Genomic DNA, 24,358 nt, shown 5'->3' on the forward strand with positions numbered 1-24,358 from the left:
ATCATAGAGTTAATAGTATTGTGATATGATAGGGTAAAACTACCTTTTTACATGTCCAAGGAGGTTGTTTGAAAGTGTCTAAAAATTGTGTGGAGTTTGGAAAGGGCATATAAGATAACCAAGTGTCTGACAATAAAATTAGTATAATAAATCCCAATTTAAAAGAATATGTCCTCTTTAGATCCATCCATATACAACTCATATAAAAAAATTGGGCATTCCCAAACTCAAATTCAATCTCCCTTTCACATAGATCTTACAAATAAATACTTTCAAAGGTAAGACATAAGTTTCTTAGGCAATGCATCTACGATTCACAATATAGAAATTTTTTATAATTATGTTTTTAAATAAACTCATTGATAAATAAACCTTTGAGCTTACTATTTCATTATATTTTCCCAAAATAATTTAGTGTAATTTACCAATTTTTAGATATGATGCAAAATAAACTTATTCGAGCTATTGATGACAATTTTGGGGTATTGTGAGGAATTGAGCTCATAACCTCTTGAGTATGTTTCTTGTTTTTTTCAAATAGAACATTATATCAGCTGATTGCATCATTGTTTTACAATAAAAGTAAAATTATTTATTTTTCAAGAGTTTCGTACATTGTTGGAGTGTTAAAATAAAACAATACTTAATTATTAATTCATATTGACTTCATAGCTAAGTTCCATTTACATATTTCTTAAGATAACACTTTATGTATTAATGAAATTTAATAATTATATTAATTTTTAAATATCTTCCTTTTTAGAGTTCCTTATTTTAGACTCATGGTCTCCTTTATAAAGGATTGAACATTGTATACGTAAATCATTCATTTGATTTGATAATATAATATTTTATATGTTTGGATCCCAAACCCTTGCTTTGTTATTCCATTATTCTCGATGATAGGTTATCTTTGCATGTTGGTGATGGCTTCATGAAGTTGGATTAACAACTTCTACATGGTATCAGAGTGTTGACCTACTACAGTTTATTTTGGTTTTTTCAAGGGTTTAATGGGGATAAGCTCAAAAGGATCACAATTTTGATTATTTTTTATGAAATAGGGGGTCACCTTTTTTGGTTCACTTTGAACCTAAATTGACTTCACCATTCGAATCATATTGTCCAAAAACCATCTAATCCTATCATATTGGTGCAAGTTTGTGTTAGTCTCATAATGGTTTTGACATTTCAGTGCCAACACACTTAACCATTTTATACATTGGAGCCGAGAACACTATGTATGCCGAGCCATAACATCAACCAAGTTAGGAAATCCAATAGGTGTCAAGTGATCTTCAGGTGCCGAGAAACCTTTAGGTGTCGAGTGAAGATCAGGTGCCGAGTGAAGATTAAGTGCTGAATGACTTTAGGTGTTGAGCATGATACAAGTACCAAGTAATATTTGAGTGCTAAGTCACAGATGATGCCGAGCAATACAAAAATGCAATAGGAGCCAAGTAAGCCAGCTTGTTATAAGTGTCGAGCATCTGGAATTAGTAAGTGTTGAGTAACACAGAATACACATATGAGTTTGTAACTTCACTAATTCAGATGTAAACTATTTTCGTGGCCAACATATGACGAATCTCGAAGGATTAAAATAATAAGATCGAATCTTTTGTATTTCCTATGCAATCTACATGTAGCCAATAAGAAAAATGGAGAAGGCATGCAACCAATAATAAAAGTGCAAGGAATGAGCGAAAAATAGAGATTCAATATGGATCGTAGATCCACATCTAACCCTAAGTCTTCAAATGTCTTTATAAGGAAGACTAAATCTCATTGTATATGTGAATCGATGAGGGTGTGTAAGGGAAACTATTTTCAGAGTGAAGAGTATTAGATCTCAGAGGATCAAGATCAGAGAAAGCAGATCAAGTGCCTGCATTCAACAATCAAAGGATTGTAAGCTATCAGGTTTATTATACCTAATACTCTCTAGCAATTTTATTAGAAAAGAAAACCCTATGGTGATAGGTTAGCTTAACAGCTATTTTGTAAATCCTTTAAATAGGTGATTAAATCCTTTAATAGGGTAACACTTCATGTAAAGTGTTTGCAAATGCTTTAACCAGGTCACTATTGATATAGTGTAAAGCCTTTAATAGGGTAGACCATTAGAAGTGGTTAAACATTATTGCTGTAGTAATTTTATGGGTATCATCCCCACCCCAGTTTTACCTTCTTATTCTAGAGGGTTTCTAGGTTACCAAAATATCAAGTGTTATGTGGTGATGCACATGCGTTTTTCATAATTGCTTAATGTTGATATGCATGCATGTTCATTTCAATATTATGTTATTAAGGTTTTGTGAAAAATAGGTTAAAAGCTAGTACTTTTGATTCACCCCCCCCCCCCCCCCCCCCCTCCTCTTAGAAGAATTCTTTCCATTGAGATATTCCAACAATTGGTATCAGAGAATCAAGGTTCTCACAAGGAGAATTCTAACAACTTGGAGAAAAAGGTCTAAATATGGAAGTCTTCAAACTTGGGAAGATTATTGATTATCAAGTGATTGATGTGCAACTGGCTCTACACAAAGTAGAGGAAACTAGGGAGGAACTAAGAAAATCCTTGAAAAGAAGAAAGGATATAGCCATAGCTGAAAATGATATAAACTACAATGAGATAGATACCACAAAACTATTTGTCAATGAAGACACTAAAGAGTTTGATGCAGCAATAGCAGAACTGATGGAGAAAAACAAAGTTCAAGTAGAAGAGATAAGATCTCTCAAGATGGAACATGAATCATAGCCCATAATGTTATGTGAAATCACTAAACAAAAGAAAAGAGAAGTTGAGGATAGAGTCATGATGGAAGATGACAAAAGAAATCTTGCAAATAGACTTAAAGAAAAATGCATTGAATTAACAAGGATCTCAAACATGCAAATGGATACACTTGTCCAAATGATGAACCTTCATCATGAACTCAATATGAAAGATATTAAGATCTCTACCTTAAGGATGCAGAATGAAAAACTATAGAATGAATTGAACAGAGAAAAAGAAATAGCAGAGAATATCAACAAGTCAAGTGAAGACATCAAGTACTTTGAATAGTTGATGAAATTCTCAGGATCAACCCATGATACATCAGGACTTGGATACAACAGCACTGAAGTAGGGGAATCATCAAAGAATGTTGAGCAAAAAGGTGACAAAGGTAAGTATTCTAAACCCACTTGTCATTACTATAATAAAAAGGGGCATACTGCTAATGTTTGCAGGAGTAGAAGTATCAATCAACCAAACACACCCAAAAGCAAGAGTTACTGTCACAAGTGCAACATTCAAGGACATATGACACAAGATTGTAGATCCAAAGTCACAAGGACACAAAGATTTGATGGACATTGTCATAATTGTAAGAAGTATGGACATAGAGCATTTGAATGTAGATCAAAGCCCATGTGGACATCAAATCAACTAGCAAAAACAAAAGGGAATGGAAGTCACTACCATTGGGACTATAACACCAAGTATAGCTATCATTATTGCCAAGAATATGGACATATCCCTAAAAAATATATAAGAACACACTTTAGAGGAAATTATAGCAGGTGGCTAAGTCAAACCACTTGTTTCAGCTGCTTAAAAACTAGTCATATCAGTAGAAACTGTCCTACAAGGTCCAAAGCACCAAAAACTGAATCCAACAAAGGAAAAGAAAAGATTGATGTCAAGAAAATAAGAAGACAAATGAATAAGACTTGGAAGAAGAAGGAAGAGTGTGGCACATCAAGTGGAGGGATCACTTCATCCAATGGGTCAAGTGATCACACTTTATCAAACTAAGCATAAGAGAAGTGTATGGGACTGATATACAAAGTTACATCATACATTAGTCCCAAGACAAAGAAGTACTGAAAAGAAGAAATAAGCATGAGACAAGATGCCAAGACAAAAAAAATAAAAAATTATAAATGATTATGTCGAGCTATCTTTGGATGCCGAATAAAACTCCAATAGATGTCGAGTTCCTAATAGCGACCAAGTTGATGACTGATGTTGAGTTGAGTAACTCCTATGGAAGTTGAGTAAAGTGGAAATGTAGTGCAAGACGAGTAATCTTAAAATCCTTCAGAAATTGAGTTGGCAATTGAAAATTTAATGCGAAGGAAATAGGGTATGTTATCGTGATTCCAATCATTTTTCCTTATCACAATCAAGAAGCAAAGAAGATAAAGAGAGTAGAGCGACTTCATAGTAGAGAATCCAATACTCCAAGCAGTTTACAACCTCTTATAACAAATTTTAATCGATCTTGAGGTATTTTCATTTGTGTCAAGCTACACAATTTCATATTTCTGTATAAAGGAAACCCTAGTTTGCGTAAATGGCTTCAAGTTCTAAGAAAACCCAGGACAAAGAATCGTTTGAAGTCCAACTAATATCTGATGAGGTTAGGTAGTCTTATTTTCATCCCATTCCTGAAGTTGCATACAAGAATGATCCTATCAAAGACCTTTCTTGCATACCCCCAAACATTTTTATGGTTTAGGATGTAAGGAGATGCTATAATTGCAAGATAGGAGCCATAGGAGACATGGAAATAAGAGAAGCCTTTGCGAAGCTGTGTGTTGATGGAGTCTTGAGAGATGAATACAAAATTACTGAAAGGAAGGGTTTAACATGAGTTTTGAGTTCTCCCACAATATTTAAGACAGAATGGATCAGACTTGTGTTGAGCAGAATTCATGATGGTAGTTTGTGGTTAGAAGATGTCCCTGTCAAGATCACAAAAAGAATCATTCATAGGGTAACTGGATATCCTACCCTGGATCAGTTTAAGACCTTGAGAAGTGAATCCAAGGAGGTTATTGAAAAGAACATAGGTGCTTAGTGGAACAAAAGAGGAATGACAATTCACACCATTCAAGATCCTCTAGTTGAGTTTGTTGTTAGAGTTATTGCCCAAAAATTCTATCAATCTAGTAGGCTCAATAGTGTGCCATGTATTGTAGTAGATGTAAGCTACAAACTGGTGAAAAAGGATCATACTTATGATCTTGCAGAATTGCAACTACAACAGATTAATGAAAACCTAGCAGCTATAAGACTGACAAAGGGTGCCTAATGCAAATTTGGTGCAATTTTGGTTTGTATATTCTTTTATGTTTAGAATGAATTTCCTTCTTTTAAGAAAGTTACATGGAGAAATGATAGAATCATAGCCCAAATTAATGAATATATAGAACAAATGGGAGACAATTTTGACACACTGATGACAAGCTACTTTGAGGATTTCAAGAAATCCATGAAGCAAAGGGTGAGAATACCAGTTTCCTTAGTAGAAAAACATATTCATGATATATGCTTCCTAGTTGATATTGACTTCACTTATATCCAAGCAGCAATTCCGGGGGTGAGATGGCTAAGGCCATTTGGTTATGAGATCAACATAGATGAAGCATCTACAGAAATAATTGCATTATTGGTAGAAGAGACAGATAAAAGTGTCCCACACTTTGGCACTTATGATGTGGTAAGGTCAAAGATAAATATGGAGTTAAAGATTGCCACCACATTGAAGAAGAAAGATAAATTGATGAAGAAAATTAAGAAGAAATTTGGTTTAGGAATAGAGGCTAAAGTAGAAGAAGATGATGATGATGATGATGATGATGATGAAGAGGATGAACAAGAGCAAGGCCAAATGGAATTAACTCAATTCCTAGGTGAAGACAAGGAGGAAGGTGCTAAGGAAGAAGAAGCCAAGGAAGCACCAACTAAAGTCAAACCAAAGAAAAGAAAGGCAACAGAAAAACCTCCAGCTCAACCCAAACCAAAGAAAACTGCCATGCCATCACCACAAAAGCCAACAACCAGAGCTGCAACAAGGGCCTCCACACAAAAAGCTAAAGATGAAGCTACAAAGAACAAAATAATCAAGAAGACATAGGAAGAGCCAAGGAAAAGAAGGAAATATGTGGCTCAACCTAATACTGATGAAGAAGATCAATCTGAAAAGGTAAGCCATTTTTTAGTTGATACATTATGTAAAAAGATTGGAAATGGAGACTTAAGCAACATAAATAAAGTTGATTTCAATAAGTTCACTAAAGATGAACAAAATAGAATAGAAGAATTAGTTTATGGAATGATGGCGCAGTTCAAGTATACTCCTCTTGAACTAGATGGACAATTGCCAAATGAACTGTCTAAAATTGTAGAAGACAGATGGCATTTTTGTTTGAAAATGGAGAAGGAGATGAGAGAATCAACCCTAGCAAGCATACTACCTAATTTGATTAAGAAGACAATAGAGAAAGCAGTCAAAAGGCATAATACTAGGTTTACACCTAAGTATAGGGCATTCTTCATTCTCCAAAACAAAATGGAAGAAATTGTACAAAGAACAATAAAATCATGGAAGAATTTGTACAAAAAGATTCAAGATTTTCTTGAAGAAGAATACAAGGATGAAGCTACAGCTCAGCCGGAAGAGAGAAGAAAAAAGAGAGAAGAGAAGACAAAAATAGAGAAAGGAGAAGAAGAAAAGAAGGAAGAAGAAAAGAAAGAAGAAGAAGAGAAGAAGGGAGAAGAAAAGAAAGATAAGCCAAAAGATAATGAGCATGGAGAGGAATTTGAATATTTCAAGCATGCAGCTACCAAAAGATTTAGCTCAAAGTGAGAAGCATTTTGCTCAAACACTTCACACTCAAAAAAAAAAAGTTGTATTTACAGTAGAAGAGGCCACCATCAAGGAAAAACTGATACAGCTCCAATCTTCCATTACCCCACATTTGAAAGTACTCCATAAAGAATAGGTCTATGCTGAAGCTATTCTCAAGAAAGATCCTAATCTTTCTACTTCAGAAGGACTTATTCACTTTGTTGCAGAGACTTCCATCCAACACAAGTCATTAGAAATTGCTTTGCATAATTGGGATGCAGCTCTCAGGATGATTATGGAGGTAAACAACACATTTTTGGTGAAATATGTCTTAAACCTTCAAACCCTTTGACATAAGTGTCAAAAAGGGGGAGACAAGATGAATGGGGAAGACAAGATGAATGAGGGAGACAAAGAGACAAGTTAACAGGGGGAGAAAAGATAAAAGGGGAGCATGATATACAACATAAAATTTTGGTTACCAAGATAGCGCAGATTATGGCACAATCAACTTAGGAGGAGTTACAATAATTTTGAGGTATATATTGTAAGTTACAAAATTTTGATCAAGATTTTAAAACCTCTGTATGTATATTGAGCAGATTAGTGAATGTACTCATAAGGTCAGTTAAGTATTTTTGTCACTCATGTCAAAGGGGGAGATTGTTAGTCTCAGAATGGTTTTGACATTTGAGTGCCAGCACACTTAACCATTTTCTACATTGGAGCCAAGCATACTACGTATGTCGAGCCATAACATGAGTCGAGTCAGGAAATCCAATAGGTGTCAAGTGATCTTCAAGTGTCGAGCAGCCTTCAGGTGCCAAGTGAAGATCAGGTGCTGAGTGAAGATCAAGTGCCAAATGACTTTAGGTTTCGAGCATGATACAAGAACCGAGTGATATTTCAGTGCTGAGTCACAGATGATGCCGAGCAATACAAAAATGTAATAGGAGCCAAGTAAGCCAGTTTGTTATAAGTGTCGAGCATCTGGAATCAGTAAGTGTCGAGTAACACAGAATACGCATATGAGTTTGTAACTTCACTAATTTAGATATAAACTATTTTTATGGCCGACATATGACAAATCTCAAAGGATTAAAATAATAAGATTGAATCTTTTGTATTTCCTATGCAATCTACATGTAGCCAATAAGAAAAATGGAAAAGGCATGCAACCAATAATAAAAGTGCAAGGAATGAGCAGGAAACAAAGATTCAATATGGATCATAGATCCACATCTAACCCTAAGTCTTCAAATGTCTTTATAAGGAAGACTAAATCTCATTGTATATGTGAATGGATGAGGGTGTGTAAGGGAAACTATTTTCAGAGTGAAGAGTATTAGATCTCAGAGGATCAAGATCAGGGAAAGCAGATCAAGGGCCTACATTTAGCAATCAAAGGATTGTAAGCTATCAAGTTTATTATACCTAATACTCTCTAGCAATTGTATTAGAAAAGAAAACCCTATGGTGATAGGTTAGCTTAACAGCTATTTTTTAGATCCTTTAAATAGGTGATTAAATCCTTTAACAATGTAACACTTCATGTAAAGTGTTTGTAAATCCTTTAACTAGGTCACTATTGATATAGTGTAAAGCCTTTAACAGGGCTGACCATTAGAAGTGGTTAAACATTATTGTTGTAGTAATTTTGTAGGTATCATCCCCACCCCAGTTTTACCTTCTTATTTTGGAGGGTTTTTAGGTTACCAAAATATCAAGTGTTATGTGGTGATGCACATGTGATTTTCATAATTGCTTAATGTTGATATGCATGCATGTTCATTTCAATATTATGTTATTTAGGGTTTGTAAAAAATAGGTTAAAAGCTAGTACTTCTGATTCACCCCCCCCCTCAGAAGCATTCTTTCCATTAAGATATTCCAATAGTTTGATTTACTGATTTTTCTATTTTGATGTATTTTTCCTTGTAAAAGTCAAGGCTTCTATATTGCACTTTGGGAGATAGATCTTGAGCATCTATTTCTATTTTTTTGAAAATGTTATATCATTGGAAAGGTTGTTTTGTTCTATTTCCAGTAATGTTGGTTTTTCATCTAGATTTTGCTCCAAGTATTTTTTTATTCAATTTTTTTCATTTTTCACTTCGATGGATATCTTGTTTATTTAAGGTCCAGGGACCATTTTTCATTGTAGGGGTGACTAATATTGAATTGTACTTTCTATTGTACTAGCCTTATGTCTCTTCTAATATTTGTTGACATCTATTGTAAGCATGTTTATGCAAATACACTAAGATAAGTGTCATATTTCTAACGATATTTTTTACTTTAGTTGTATTCCTTGTTTTGCCTTTTGATTTGAGTAGTGTCATTTGGGGGCACTCATACAAATTAATATATTTTTGGGATCTACTATATCTTGTTCATTATTATACATGCACTACTTTGATAAAGTATTATGGGGGGTTGATGTTTGCTTTTGTTTGACATCTACCTTTGTTATGTGAGTGTTCCTTCCATGACATTAGCCTTGTGACATATCCAAAGACTAATCACCTTCAACACTATTATGTATTATTTTGTGCATCTTTATCTTATTTCCTTGGCATATAGTTCTTATTGGCCACTTTTTCAATTTCCTATAACCTTATCCTTGTCTACATTAGGGGGGATTCTCCTATTGGTTTGATAGAGTGAGTTATGTATACAATATTTATTCATATGTACTAGGTGGATCAAGTGGTTGGGTACTTATACATTTCAATGAGATGAATCATTTACCATATGGACACTTTTCCTTTGGTTCCTATTTTAGAAGAATCATTTCATGTTTGATTGATCAACTATTTAGAATTTGGTGTTTTATTTTATCTATATCTTTGAGTTTAGTTGTTTGTCTTTTTGTTCCTCCGTATTTATATTGTGGCATCTAAGGGCACTTATGAAGATTATAGTCTTCTTTACCTAGTTAACTTCTACTTTTAGTGGAGATTCTTCAAATCAATAGTTACTTTTCGATAGAGTTTGAAACTTCTTCATGCTTTAGTGGTGTTCTTCATGATCATCTTTTTTTTTTTCCTATTTTTTAGGACATTTTTTAGTTTGGATGCTTTTGTAGTCCTTCACTAGTTCTTTTAGTAGTCTTTTCATCTCTTTTTGAAGTAGAGTCTTTCCCATGTGGTTTTCTTTATTTCTCTATTTTCAAGAGATTTGTTTGTGATTGGGTACCTCATTAGGCCTTGTTGTTGGGACCCAAGTTTTATTTTTGCATTGTACTTTCCTTTTATTTTCATGCACTATTTGTAGCTACATTATCTTCATATTAAGGAGGTGGGGAGGGATATTAGAATAAAGAATAAATTAATTATTAAGTCATCAAGTGACTTGATCATTAAATTACCTTTACGTCTTTTTTAAGGTGGCATTTAATAATTATATTAATTATTAAATGTCTTCCTTTTTTAAAGTTTATTATTTTTGACTCAGGATCTCCTTCATAAAGGATTGATCATTATATACTTTATTCATTCATTTGATTTGGTAATGTAATCTTACATATTTTTAGAGATCAAACCCTTGCTTTGTTATTCCATTCTTCTCAATGGCATGTTATCTTTGCATGCAGGTAATCTCAGCTTCATGATGTTGGATTGACAACTTCTATATAAGGGTCCCAAAAGAGAACAAGAATATTATATATAAATTGTATGAGTAGGTCAAAGCCATGCCTGAATTTGTTGGAAGTGGCATTGGATTTAAACAAGGATGTCCTCTATCTTGTGTTTTGTTTGACCTATACATTGATAAAATTGCAGAGAGGTTAAACAAGGCCAATGAAGAAGTCACACATTTGGGAGGTTATTTATTGAGAGTACTTTTTTTATTAATGATGTTTTTATTGTTTATAAATCTTTCTAGGGTCTTAGAGAGCATTTGAGAAAATTTAGAGATCTTTTTCTAAAAAATGGGGAACACCACAAATACCAAAGTCATGATCTTTTCTTTGAAAAATAAAAAGAATAATAGATCATATTTATCTTAGAAGGAAACATTTTGGAGATTTTGGATGAGTATAAATATCTTGGAATTCATCTCCAATATATATTCAGTTGGGAGACACATAGATTAAAAAGAATACAAGGGGATTACAAGCGTCATACCTTCTTTAGAATAGGTGCAAAAAGGGAAAGTTATTAGAATTGAAGACTAAGAAGTCTCTCTTTGGTTTATTAGTGATATTAGTTATCCTTTATGGGTGTGAGCTTTAGGGGAGTAAAATATCAAATCACAAATGGTGACAAATAGAAAGGATTCAAAAATATTTAAATTCTAGTAACCTTAAGATAAAGACAACAATCCCTTACAAGATCTTCTTAGTGGAAGTATATATGTTTCCAATTATGACCTCCCACAATCATTAATCTACTAAATTACTTAAAACGGTTAGAAATATAAATAAGCATTAATGGTTAAAGATGAACATTAAAGAAAAGCTAAAATATAGAGAGAGAAAAGTAGAAGAAACAAAATAGCAATTGAATGGATAAATAAAATATAAATATTTAAGATAAAACAACTATTAAATCAAAGAATTTAATCCCATAGAAAACATGATGAAAACCAACTATTTAGAATATAGCAAAGAAAGACCAAAATTATAATTTCACAATTGAATATTAGCCCTCATTATTTGAGATTCAAACTAATAAATATAGAGTATGGGAAACAAGACAATTATTGCCTATGTATGCAATGTTGCCATGTTAATCTTTACCTTTAACCCACCACCCCCGCCCCCCATTAACCTCCCAAAGAAAACCTTGATACCTACACACAAACATGTCAAAAGACGTCAATATGAACACCAATACTTGTTACCTTTTACATTAATACAAATTGGCTTTACATGGGCAGTTATTGGTACAAACATGTTTAAAATACACACATAATTACACAAAAAAGGTGATATTTATATTAATAAAAAAAACATTCCTATTCAACAAGTTATTGTAAAGCAACATGCAAACATAACACATGAAAAGATCAACACATAACACAATGATTTATGTGGAAACCCAATTTGAGAAAAACTACTAGTAACATGCTACTCAATTCTCACTCTTCTAAAGTGATGCCCTATGAAAGGCCTGCCCTATTAAAGGCTACAACACACTATTAAATGTGACCTAGTTAAAGGATTTAACCACCCTATTAGATGTAGCCCTGGTTAGAGGACTTTAGAACATTCACTTGGAATGTCACCTTGTTAAAGGATTTACAAATGGTTGTTAAACCAACCTAAGTCCATAGGATTTTTACCCTAACTGATACAATTGTTAGAGAGTAACAATAAGTGGTTTTGGCCTGATTATAGTCTACAACTTAACTTGCAGATTTCAGATCACCATTCAACTCATAACATTGCCTGGCTTTCTATCTTTGCAACTTTGATAGCTTGCCCTCCTTTAAAGCTTTGTCTCCTTGAGTCTCCATTCTTAATGTACTAGTGCAATCATCTCTCTCTGACCACTTATCGAAGTAGAGTCTCTGTGCTCTGTTCTTCCTTCTCCTAGATGCCTTCTCCTTGACACCCTTCAGCCACTTCACAATTTGGTACACCAGCAACTCTTGCTTCTTAGTCTATGACTCCTTAAATAGAAGTCTAAAACTTATTTTCTCACTTGATTCTTCCCTCCTTCGATTTAAATTCATATGGATTAGGTAGGATTCATTGAATCTAACCTACATTTTTTTCATTCTAGAAACATCATGGAGAATCCTCTTGAATTCGCTCAAAAATAGTTCACATAGAATTTTGTGCCACCATCTCATCATCCTTATCCTCCAATTGGTTCAAAAATTCAAGGCAACAAACTTGTTGGCTCAGATTTTGTGAATCTTTGACATTTTCAATAATGCAGTAGCTAGGCATTATTGAAATTCTAGTGCTCGGCACATACTATGTTACTCAGAATCAACTACATTTTACTGATGCTCAACACCTATTGTGAGTTTACTCAGCATCCACTAAGTTTTCTATTTTCTTGGATCCTTCTATATCACTTGGCACTTGAACTTCACTCGACACCTAAAGTTCACTCGACACATACTAGATTTTGCATTTGCTCAACTTCAAATAAAAATTTGCTCGGCTTGAACTAGCTTGCTTGGCACTCACTAATGAACTTAGTTTAAGCTTTACAGTCAACCTTGTTCCAAGTTATACTTCTAGTGTTTCTAAGTGTGACCAACCTTTGCATCTTCAAGTATGTTATCAATACATAATTTAACCATTATCTTAATTGATCCTTGCACTTCATTACAAAACCATAACTCAACCTTTCCCTTAGGTACTTTTGTTCCATCTTGTTGATTAAATCCTCTTCATCAATCAACTAAGTGATAGTACTTGGATCTTATAAGAAATTGTCATTCCTACAAATAGTAGGTTTGACATCAATGACAAAACAATGATTGAAAACATTATTTATCAACAATATTCCTTCTTTACAACAATCTCCCTCTTTGATCTCCAACAATGATCTTTTCAATCAGATTTCCAAAAAAATATGCATAGCTATTGGTGCATAACCAATTTTTTTACATTCCCTTATGCACAAGGACCAAAAACAAATGTGGTAGCTTCTAGTAATTAACCCAACTTCAATTGGTACTTGCATGCACAACTAGTGGTGTAAGGCTCACCAATTAAATTAAATTAAATTAAACATATGCAAGAACATCAAATGAAACTAATAAATCAAATGGATGTAGAAAAAAACACACATAACATTAATTTGAATCCAGGAAGCCATCACATGAAGTGAACATTAAATGCACTTCATTGTATGAAATGACATATCACTTCCCACCATAAATCAAAATTCAAATTGACAAATCATTCCTTCTATGAAAAAATTCATATAAGAATGATTCTTTATACTCTACAATGTTTAGGTTGGTAACACACTATTCAATCCATGTCTATTTGCTAATTTAGTGGTTCAAATGCACTTTAATTACTAGTTGTATTTCCTATTTTAGTGTTTTGAGTGCACGTGATTTTTCGAATTTCATTTCCTATTATAATGGTTTGAATTCATATTCTTTTCTAGATTTTAGTGCATGTTCTACATCATTTTTACCAATTTTGACTGCTTCTAAATCATGTTTTTTATCTACATTTACTGGTTTGCCTCCCAAGTGTAATTTCCATGGTCTAAACTTATCCACGGTTATTTTACAAATTGAGAGATTATAAATAATTAATTTTATCCAATTTTACTACTTTGACAACTTCTTAAAAACTTATTTTATATAATTTTACTACTTTGACTGCTAAATGAATGTTACATAGTCATTATTAAAATATTTCTCTTTGTTTAGTTCTCCTAATTCCCTATTATTGTATGCAAAATGTTGGCTACCATAAAGTTCAATGCAATTTATTTTTCCATTTTATTAGCTTCTATTGAACGAATATTTTCAAGTTTTGTTGCTATCACTTCTTATTGTCCATGCATAATGAATTATTTGTTATTGATTTATGTCTAAGCTTAATGAATATTTTATGGTTGTGATTAACATATGTTAAAAACTATATACCATTCTTCTATCATTGTCATCCAATTTATTCATTGACATTGTTGTCATTGTTTTCCAAAATATGTGCAAGCTATTCATGTTTTTTTTAATGCAATATTTTCATGTTTCACGTATGTTCAATACTATATCCATATTAATGTCTTATTGTTGGTTACTAATGGGTCATCAACTATATTGGAAAATTATTGTCATCGATGACTACATTATAGCATTGGGGTTGCATTTGGATTTACTACATTTCAAACTTGTCAATGAATAGAATACCATATATAGTCTGCATAACTCGTGCATTTAGTTTAGTAATGTATTCCTCAATGATATGTAATGTTCATTCTACAAAGTTGTATTCATTGTATTAATCTTGCATAGTTGTATTCATAATTTTCTCTCAATTCTCTACTATTTTAAATAAATACCCAGCTATTCCATGTCCATTTATATAATGTGCAATTAGTTAGCTAATGTTTTCAATAATGAAATATAGTTGAGTAACTCTACAACTTGAACAATTATTTTTCTAATGTGTTGACATTTCTACTAATGAATACATTACAAACTAACCCTACATAGCATAGAAAGAGTAATCTAGTGTCATCAATGAATTCAAGAACTTGTTAATCTATTAGAGTTGTGATCAATATGCTCTGTGATTTCACATTTTTGTCTATCTTTTGTCGCATTCTTGATGAATACCCAACAATCCTCTCTTCATCTATACAATATTGTCAATGAATACATTACACATCAATCATACCAATTTCCTCAATTGAATCTATAATGGTCTACATAACTTCTATCATAGGTATCCAATGTATTCATTGAAATGGAATGATGGATAAAGAAACTGAATATATCCAATTAGCAATTTTTTTTGTGCCAATGAATGTTCACTTTATAATATGAACCTTCCCATTGGGTAGAAAAGGCAACTATAGGGCCATTTTAATTAAAATGCATTGTACCTAGCAGAAATCAAAACCATGTGTTATTACACACTACCGTGACCCTAACTTAACCAAGGTTGACCTTATTACCTTTCACAATGACACATATTACCATTCACTAAAAGTTTTGTTTAGTTAACTTATTTACTAAGGTAAGTTTACCCTAAACTGATTCATTTTCATCATATAGAAGTCACTCGCAGAGCTCCTGCCAATGCCTCCCCCTACTTCTATCTTTGTCATTATGCTTAACCTTATTATTCTTCTACATTTGAGGTGATAAATCATGAAGTAACAATATCTCACTATTATTTATCATTCACTTAGTTTTTTTGTGATTATCCTACAATTTTCATTGTAAGTCTTTGGGGTTTGCCCATGAAATAGTTGCATGTAATATGAGATAAAGTAATTATTTGAGATTATTGTAAAGATATAGTGTATAATGTCGATTAAAAAATAGCTTTTTTTTGTATTTGTTGCAAATGTTTGTAGTATCTTGCAGGTTTTGGGAGCAATATGGGGTTTTCTATATGTTTACTCTTGCTCTTATTTATCATTCATTTAGTGTTTCCATGATTATCCCAAAGTTTCCTTTTTATATCTTTGGGGTTTCACCATGAAATGATTGCATGTAATATGAAATAAAGAAGTAATTTAAGAAAATGGTAAAGAAAAAGTGTATAATGTCTAGTCATAATTTGAAATATCTTGTAGATTTTACATGAAAGATGGGGTCTTGTATGTGTTTATAATGATTGAAGTGTTTGTAATGATTTATGTGTTTTTATTCAATTGTTGCAGCTCCTGTAGCAAGGTAAAAACAATTCAAACTTCAACTCAATCCATCCAATCTCTATACAACAATGATGAAAGGTTCCCCAATGTATCTCCAACACATCTCGAACCATGAAAATCATAGCTCCACCAAAATCTAAGCTCTATGCTCCTACATCAAACTCCCCAAGTAAATAGAAAAGTATGTCCCATGCTTTTATGCCCAAAGAAAGATCTGCAACCAACTTCATCTTTACCAAAGGCTTCCACTTCATCAAAGTCAATAGAAAAAATTTGAAAATAAACCATCTATGCTTCATCCACTCAAATATCAGAATCTAATACATATCAGCAACCCAATCAACATGTTCACACCCAAGAACAAACTGAACATAATGCTTCACCAACAAAACCTCATTCACATCAGCAACTAGTGAATCCACACCAATAGCAACAAACTCCATATCAACAATAACATGTAGATCTATGTTGTGGTGTCCACAACACACGCCCCATTCCTCACTAGGAATGGGGACCCCCTATTTTTTTGACTCCCAGACTCACAATTCGAGTTAGGAGAAGAATTTTTGTTTAAAAGTTGAGTCCAAAAATACAAAAAAATAAAAAAATTGAAAAATCACAAAAAAATTAAAAAATAATTTTGAAAACATAAAAAATAAAAAATAAAAATAAGAAAAAATTAAATTAAAAAAAAAATAAATGAATAAATAAATATATAACAAAAAAAAAGTTGAAAAAAGTGTTGCGCACCCGTGCCTGCAATGCTTGAGTGACGTGCATCGTGTGTCATCGCGCTCATGCGAAGCTCGCACAAAGCACCTGCACACCGAGTGCCCACACACTCGCACAAAGCTCGTGCGCCTGTGCGCATGTGCGCTTGTGCGCTGCGCATCGCAGGCTCGCACCCGCGCACATGTGCACCTACGCGCCGCACGTTGCCGCACCTTGCTTGCACGTCGTTGCTCATGTGCGCTCGCACGCGCGCATTGCCACGAGTTTGTGTGCATGCTCTGATGCATTTCATACGTGTGCATGCGCGCATGATCAAGGCACCTCGTGCTCATTCGTGTCGCGCGCTCCCAAAGCACCATGTGCCCTTGCCAAGCTACCCTTTAACCTCCAACTTTGTCTAAGTAGCCGTAAGGGGGTTTAAAATATATCATTTAAGTATAAGTTGACGTATATTTAATTTCTTATACCTAAAATATATTTTAATATATGCAACAAATCTTTTGGGAGAGGTTTCAAACCTCCCAGAGATAAGGTAAAGATTCTAAAAAATTTTAGGGCTTCAAAATTTCAGGCTTAGCCAGATTTCAAGATTCACCTCTAGTTTTGTTTGAATGGCTAGTGTGTGTTTACTATGCATTGTTAACTCTATGGACTAATGTTTGCTTCTGATGTAGGTAAAAATGGCATCCTCAACTTGTCGAGATCATAACTTTTGACTCGGGCCTCAGAATTTAGAACCGCTTACACCGTTGGAAAGAAGAACTGAAGATCTAATTTCAATCCCTAAAATGGTGAGCCTTCAGCTGCCCAATTTTAGGGACCGATGAAAGTATCAACTTGAAATTTTGAGCAGAAGACCTCCAAAAAGGTCATTTAAAAATGCCTAGAAAATTTGAGAAAAACTATGAAAAAGTTGCAAAAATTTGATCATCTTGGATGATCTAGATCACTTGGTTTCTCGTCGGGAAGGATTCGACAGGTGGAGAGAAGACAAAGGTCAAAGATACGAAGGTTTGACACATAAAGCAAATCAGGTTCCTAATCTTATGCAGCTATTAGGGGCAAGATTCAATGCAGGTACCTTGAGATATTCGATTGAAGAAGTAGAGGGAGTGCAAGTTTATGAAATTAATTGGCTATAAAGAGGGTGTAAATAATAAAAAATGGGCATGGAGTGTATACAAAAAGTGATCTAAAACCTCATTTGAACAAAACCCAGAAATCGTTTTCAAAATTGAGAACTTTGATTTTTTGGCAAATTGAGCTCTGCAGGTCCGTAGGTACGCAGCTCCGCAGGTATGCAACTTTGCAAGTACGCAGCTCCCTAGGTTTGTAGCTCTGCAAGTATGCAACTTCACATTTTTTTGAGCTCCGTAATTCAGAGGTGCGCCGACAGTTGACTGCTAGTTCCAAAAATATCACTTTCCATGCATTGGGAGCACATTTTGATGGCAACTTAACTCCGACACATGCCTCGTGAAGGGCCAACTTCTATTTTTGGTGTCTCCATGCACTTCCACTTTGACTGATGGATTCCTCCTACTTTCTCTCTCATGCTTTCATTATTTTTGACATGTAAAGGGCTCATGCACCCAATTAATGAATAAAATATGGATGGAGTCCCTCTAAGCACCAGTTAGATGGCCAGTTTGTATATATTTAGTTTTTTTTTTTTTTTTTTTAAAATAATTTTATTGCATTAAGATATCTCTCACTCTCAACACAAATTGAAGAGATGATTTCTTATAAATACCCCATTGTAAAATGTAAAAAGGGTCGTCGTTATTATGCAATAAAGTTATGCTTTTGGTGCTAGCATTTGGAGTGTAGTTATTCTTGCCTGAATGTGTCATTGTTTTGTGAATTTTATTCATGATATTTTGATTGAGCCAAAGGTTTATTGCATTGTTTCTGGTTGTGCAATCTTTTAGTTCTAGTGTTTGCTACAGATATATTAATTCTATTGATATAACGAGCTTGAGAAGAAATCACCCGATTGTGTCTACATAGCTTTTTGTCTCGCATGAGTGCACTTTCCGTGGCCTTGCAATTTGATGAAGAGTGAAACATCATTTGATTTGTTAAAGATTCTCACTGACGATTGCATCAGTGGATTCTAGGAAGCGTTGCTCCTATTTTCATTGGTTTTCTACCGATTTCTTCAAAGGTTTAACTCACAGTGTGTTGTGTTCTATAGCTTATGTCTATTTAGGAATTTCAATCTCAAGTTATTTGATTTCATGTTATTTTCTATTTGCTTTGCTAACCCCCCTACTAGAATAGGACCTCATAGTAGTTGCATTATTAGAGTTGCATTCATTGAAAAATAGAAAATACAAAAAATATTGTTCTTTTGGTGTGATATTTTGAGACAGCAAACAGATTTCACTTGATTCCAAGGTAAAAGAGTTATTGGAACCAGCAAAGGCCTCCTCATGAACATTCACATTTATCTTCTACTGAGCAAATTTTGGTACGTCGCAAGACAAACACTAAACCTTGGAGTGGATCCTTAAAAAGATTTTCTTTTCAAGAGAGGAATTGCACTATGAATTCCTGTCATTTACCTCGTGCAAAATGAACACCCAACAATCTCCATCAACACATGCCAAACTAACAAAACTAGAAATCACATTGCTCACAACTAGATCATCCATGACCAAGTGCTCTACAATTTCCATGTCAGACCCAACTAACTAATCATGAAAACCAATGTCCATCCTAGCATCAACAAGGTTAGAAATATTCCTAGCAACAACCTCTAGTTTCTCTACAAATTCTATATCAGACCCCACAAACTGATCAACTAAACCAAGCTCTTCCACCTCGACCTTGCTATGCTATCTTCACTCTCAAACAAGTCTTTTAATTGGCCAGACAACTCTCTTCTAGATCGGAAGACTCCAACTCTAAGGCCCCGTTTGGTTGCTGGCATAGGAATAGAAAATTAGAATAGAAAAATGGAATGGGAATGGAAATGGGGAATGGGAATAGAAATGGGCAATTCCAATAATGTTTGGTGGACTTGGAATTCGACTGGGAATATGTTAATCTCTTGTTTGGTTGTACAAAAATGGAATAGGAATAAGGTTAAGTTTTGTATTTTTTAGAACATTTTTCCTAAATTTTTTGTTAATTTATTATTTTTTTGGTTAATTCATTTTCATTTTTTTAAACAAATAGATATATTTAAAAAAATGTAAAAAAAAATTCAAAAAAATTTAAAAAGTAAAAGTAAAAAAAAAAAATTTTAAAATTCAAAAAAAAATCCAATTTTTTTTTTTTTTTTTAAATCCAAATTTTTAAATTTTTTTTTTAAATTTAATGGAAAATCGAAATGGGAATGGAAATGGCCTATTCCAATAACAGATATTTTTTGGCATAGACATATGCTCATTTTAGGGGCAAAATTGGAATATGTCTTCCTATTCCCAATTCTGATTGAGCTTACCAAACAGCGAATATAAATCATATTCTAATTTTGTTTTCCTATTCCACTCATATTCCAGCAACCAAACGGGGCCTAATAGTATACAACTTTCTTTTTTGGTTCCTCCACTTGTTTAGAAAATGAAGCATCCACTTGAGCAATCATCTCATTAGTCCTCCTCTCCACTATAGCATGGAGATGTGCAATTAACTTAGGGCCCAATCCTCTCGAAGCCATCTCCCAAGATCTTCGTAAACCCTCTGCAACAAATCCTTCCCACACTCCTTGTGACAAAATTGAATTGTTTGCAAATAAAATCACAACCTTCCACCTCACATGAATAATTAGGAACCACATCACAAGTCTAGGACCATAGATATGCAATCCACAAACTCTCTACTATCATGCCTCAACAAGATCAGTCTTCCATCTTCACAACCATAGATCCAACTGCATGTCCTCCCAAGGTCCTAGTGTAAACTACCTCAACTTCAATGATCTATCTACATTCTTAGGAACAACCTAGATCTGATACCACCTAATATAGTTCAAGGTAGGAGAATTCCCAAAGGAGATGTCCTAGCCAGCAACAAATAACCACACAGCAGAAACACAATAACAATGCAAGATCTGATACCAAATTATATTAATTTATTCATAAAATAACTATTACATGCAATGTACTAGGTTGTAAGGCCTTCCTAGTTACAGCCAAATACAAAGAAACTACAATAATAGTTGTGTAAGATCCCTCAAGATCCAATTCAAAACACTATCCCAGCAGCCCAGATCTATAACATAACAGTAATCTAGAAGAAACTACCAAGGAAATCTCAACTTGTGCTCGCAAGTCCACCAAGCAATCTCCTTGTTTTCTAGTCGTAGCCCTAGCTCTGCTCCAACTTTATCCAAGATCCAAGTATAAAATGCCTCACATTTGGCACTATGTCTACACACTCACAACTTCGTCACAATCTTGTTGTAAACTACCTCACATTCTGTGCTCTATCCACATACTCAAGAAAAATCAACCTTCAGTTGCTCCCACACTCACTCCTCCTCTAAATGAATCAATCACTCCATGAATGAATGACCAAAAGACTCCATATGCCCCCTACTTATACCAATATGAGCCATAAGTCAGTCCAAAATGATAAAACCAAACATTAAATACTTGAAGAGCCACAAGTTGGCCTCCAACAGCAATTAAATATCTGAAAATTGATACCCAAGAGAAATCATGATATCTCCTAGCTCCAATTGAATTAGAAATCTTTCTATGAACTAAACATAGCACTTTAGGTCCTCTACAACCCCTAAAATGTGCAAAGACTAATTCATCAAGGATATCTATGCATCCATCCTGAAAGTCATGTACAAAAACCTATACCACAAACTGCCAAAAATTGATACTTCACCATATATCCAAACTTATAAAGAATTAGTAATTGAATCTTTGAAAAAAGGAAGTAATCTAGGCCCTCTTCAATCCTTGAAATGCACATCCTATTATTCATTGTGAAAAATTAGTTATATGGCCTGCAATAGGCACCCAAAAACTAGAAAACACAGCTCTAACAGCAAGGTAAAAATGGTTCAAACTTCAACTCAATCCATCCAATCTCTATGAGTATCCCCAAAGGAGATGTCCTAGCCCCCAAAAAATAACCACACAATGGAAACACAACAAAAGGAAAAAATAATGCAAGATCTGATACCAAATTAGAATAATTTATTCATAAAATACAACTAATTACATGGAATGTGTTGGGTTGTAAGGCCTTCCTGGTTACAACCAAATACAAAGTAATTACAATAGCAGTTCTACAAGATCCCTTAAGATCCAACCCAAACCCTAGCTATTCCATATCACACTCTGGTAGAAACCTCCAAGGAATATCTAAACTTGTGCTCACAAGCCCACCAAACAATTTTCATGATTTTCAAGCCCTAGTTACTAGCCCTTCTCAAACTTTATCCAAGATCCCAATATAAACTGCCTCACATTCGGCACTCTGTCCACACACTCTAGAAATCTCCTCTTACCTAGATACTCCATCTTCCATGCTCTTCTCCAAGCTATATGATTAATCACAATACTGTTGTAAACTGCCTCACATTTGGCGCTCTACCCACAGTCTCAGGAAAAACTCGCTCTTCAACTACTCTCCACACTCACTCCTCCTAATGAATGAATCACTCCATGAAATCAATGAATAAAAGACTCAAAAATACCCCCTACTTATACCCAACTATATCTCAAGTTAGCATAGCAATTAAAAATTAAATAAAACTAACATTAAATACTCGAAGAGCCACAAGTTGGCTTCCAACATAAATTAAATGTCCAAAAATTGATACCTGAGAAAAATCACGATATCTCCTAGCTCTTATTGAATTAGAAATCATGCTTTGAAATGAAGGTATTAATTTAGGTCCTCTATAACCCTTGAAATTTGTAGGATTTGATTCATTATGGATATCTACGCATCCATCCCGAAAGTCATGCACAGAAACCTATCACAAAAATTTCTAGAAATCGATACTCTAGGAGAATTGCAATATCTCTTAACTTATAACAAATTAGAACTTGTGCATTTAATAAGAGAGTAACCTAGGCCCTCTTCAATCCTTGAAATGTGCATCCTCTCATTCATTGCACAAAATTAGTTACATCGCCTACAACAGGCACCCAAAAACCAAAAAACATGGTTCTAACAACAAGGTAAAAGCAGCTCAAACTTCAACTCAATCCATCCAATCTCTATGCAATCATAGGAAAAGGTTCCCCAATATTTCTCCAACACATCCCTAACCATTAAAATCATAAATCCACCAAAATCCAAGCTTGATGCTCCTGCATCAAACTCCCCAGGTAAATATAAAAGTATGTCCTATACTTTGATGCCCAAAGAAAGATCTGCAACCAACTTCATCTTTACCAAAGGCTTCCACTTCACCAAAGTCAATAGAAAAAATCTAAAAAGCCACCATCTATGCTTTATCCACTAAAAAATCAGAATCAAATAAATATTAGCAACCCAATCAGCATTCTCACATCCAAGAATAAACTAAACATAATGCCTCATTAGCAAACCCTCATCCACATCAGCAACTAGTGAATCCACACCAACAACAAAAAACTCCATATCAACAACAATATGTAGATTTCCATCAACACATGCCAAACTCTCAACACCAACCATCTCATTTCTTGCAACAAGATGCATTGCAACATACAAGTCACCACCAACAACAATCGGATCATCCATGACCAAGTGCTCTGTAACATACAAGTCACCAACAACAACAATTGGATCATCCACAACCAAGTGCTCTACAATTTCTATGTCAGACCCAATTGACTAATCATTAAAACCAATTTCCATCCTAGCATCAACAAGGTTAGGAATATATTTAGCAATAACCTCTAGCTACTCTACAAGTTCTATAATAGGCTCCATAAATTGATCAACAAAACCAACCTCTTCCACCTTGACCTTTCTATGCCATCTTCTCTCTCGAACAAGTCTTCTAACCAATCAGAAAACTCTCTTCCAAATTGATAGAATCTATCTCTAATAGCATATAAATTCCCTCTTCAGTTTCTCAACATTTTGAGAAAAAGAAGTGTCCACAACAATCTCCATCCAAGCTATTGTCTCATTAATCCTCCTCTCCACATGGACACTCGCAATCATCTCAGGGTCCAATCCTCTCAGAGACATCTCCCAAGATCTTTGTAAACCATTTGCAACAAATCCTTCCCATGCTCCTTGTGATAAACCCAAATTGTTTGCAAGTTAGATTACAACCTGCCACCTTGCACAAATAATTAGGAACTACATCACCAGTCCAAGACCACGGATCTGCAATCCACAAACTCTCTATGATCATGCCTCAACAAGATCAGTCTTCCATCTTTGCGTCCATCAATCCATCTATATGTCCTCCCAAGCTCCTAATGCAAACTGCCTCAACTTTAGCAATCTAGACTAGCTAGTGTTTGGGTTGGATCTTGAGGGATCTTGCAGAACTATTATTGTAATTGCTTTATGTATTTGGTCATAACTCAAAAAGCCTTAAAGTCGAGCATGTTGGATGTAAATCTTATGATTATATAATGAGAATTGGCATTATTTTGGATTTAATTATCTATAATATTATTTATTCTTCCACTATGTGGTTATTTTTTGGGGGCTAGGACATCTCCTTTGGAGATTCTCCTATCTTGCATTGCATCAAACGGT

The sequence above is a fragment of the Cupressus sempervirens genome, chromosome 10 (assembly GCF_028749045.1).
Source record: "Cupressus sempervirens isolate cs-2001-9-10 chromosome 10, ASM2874904v1, whole genome shotgun sequence".
In the NCBI taxonomy this organism is placed as follows: Eukaryota; Viridiplantae; Streptophyta; class Pinopsida; order Cupressales; family Cupressaceae; genus Cupressus; species Cupressus sempervirens.